Here is a 1,768-nt window from a genome sequence, read left to right as displayed (position 1 = left end):
GTCAGTAGGGTCAGTGGGGGGTATGGATAAGGGAGGTTTTCAGCTTTGCTTTTTGAGGTTTTTTTAAGATGGGCAATATTACCTCATATTTTTACAATGATTGAAATATATCAATCATTTTATATATTTTATATATATACATATATATTTATATATATATATATATCATCAAATATATGTTCTAGGGAAAACCAGGCTTTATTTTCTTTAAATATTTTAAATTTATTTTGTATAACTGACATAATTGTCCATATTTATGGGATATAATGTAACGTTTCAATGCATGTATATATAGTGTCATGATCAAATCAAGCTCGTTACCCTTTCTATCACTTTAAACATTTATAATTTCTTTGTGGTAACAACATTCAAAATCCCCTCTTTCCACTTTCTTGAAATATATAGTACTTTGTTATTTTCTATAGTCACCCTAGTATATAATAGGACACCAAAGTGTGTCCTTCCTGTCTAACTCTTTGTTTCCGTTGATCAACCTCCGCAGTCCCCCATTAGGGCAGTGGGGATGATACCACTGGTGGAACGGGTTTTAGAGGCTCACTGGAAGAACCTGAGAGTGGGAAAGGTTGGCAGCTTGACTCACATTAGGAGATGCCCAGAGTTGCGTGGGAATCGAGTCAGCAAGGAATGGCCTGGGAGGCTGGCATGATTCTGTTAGGTCGGAGGTAGTGAGATCAGTCCTGAAGGTCTCTTAAGGGAGAGGGAAAATCAGTTTTAATTACAGACTCCCTTTGGGGCCTGGTTTCTGAGGTAATTTTTGGTGGTGCAGTGGGCAGTGCCCATGGCAGAAGAATGGTAAATCTCTTCAGGGGCACAGGTGGACCTCTTTTACATCCCGTTATTGGTGGTGCCAAGGCCAAGGAGAAGAGAGTCCTACCAAGGCCAACAGAAGCAGGCCTTGGCCTAAATTAAGCAAAGGTGAATTTATTAGAAGGTTATCAAGAAAACCACAGAATTGACAAAAATCTGGAGAACTTGGCTGGGAAAGAGACAGGAATAAATGGAACTCAGGAGGGGTGGAAGGAGGTGCAGTGGTATTCGTTTTGTAGCATAAATAGTCTGGTGAGTGAACTGGTCCTGATGAATGTCCTCCAAGCATTTGTTCATGAATTGAGGTGCTCACTCAAGACTCCCAGTCTTGGGAGAATAACTTGTTGACCAAATCTAGATCAGCCTCTGTCTTAGTCATGATAGACTAGGCTATGCTGCAATAGCATATTAAAAACTCACATTTCAGTGGCTTAACACATAGTTTATGGTGCAGTGACATGTTAAAAACCCGTATCTCAAAGGCCTAGCCAAAAAAGATTTGCTTTTTGCTCAGTCTTTGTAGTTAAGCAGGAGGCTCTGTGCCATGTGGTCACTCAGAGATTCAGGCTGTTAAAGATTATACTGGTTGTACTGCCACACTTGATGGCTTCAAAGCTTGCTGAGGAAGAGGAGGAGAAAAGCTGGAGAGTTACACCCTGGCCCTTTAATGCTCTGACTTGTAAGTGATGTACACCTTCTAAGACGACGTACACTTCTATTCACACCTATTGGCCAGAATTAGCCGCGTGGCTCCTCCTAACTGTAAGGGGTCCAGAGACATACAGAAGAGCACATGGAAGTTGGTGAGGAGTAAATGTCCCTGCTGTTCTAGAACTGAAGAGGGAGGTTGGCAATACATCTGAGTTCTTCTGACACGAAATTCACACTCTTTCCTAAATGCTGTGCTGCCCCTTACAGATATGTTGGTGGTTGGCGGGGG

The sequence above is a fragment of the Mandrillus leucophaeus genome, unplaced genomic scaffold, assembly GCF_000951045.1.
Source record: "Mandrillus leucophaeus isolate KB7577 unplaced genomic scaffold, Mleu.le_1.0 Scaffold393, whole genome shotgun sequence".
NCBI lineage: Eukaryota > Metazoa > Chordata > Mammalia > Primates > Cercopithecidae > Mandrillus > Mandrillus leucophaeus.
Note: the sequence above shows the minus strand (reverse complement) of the source record.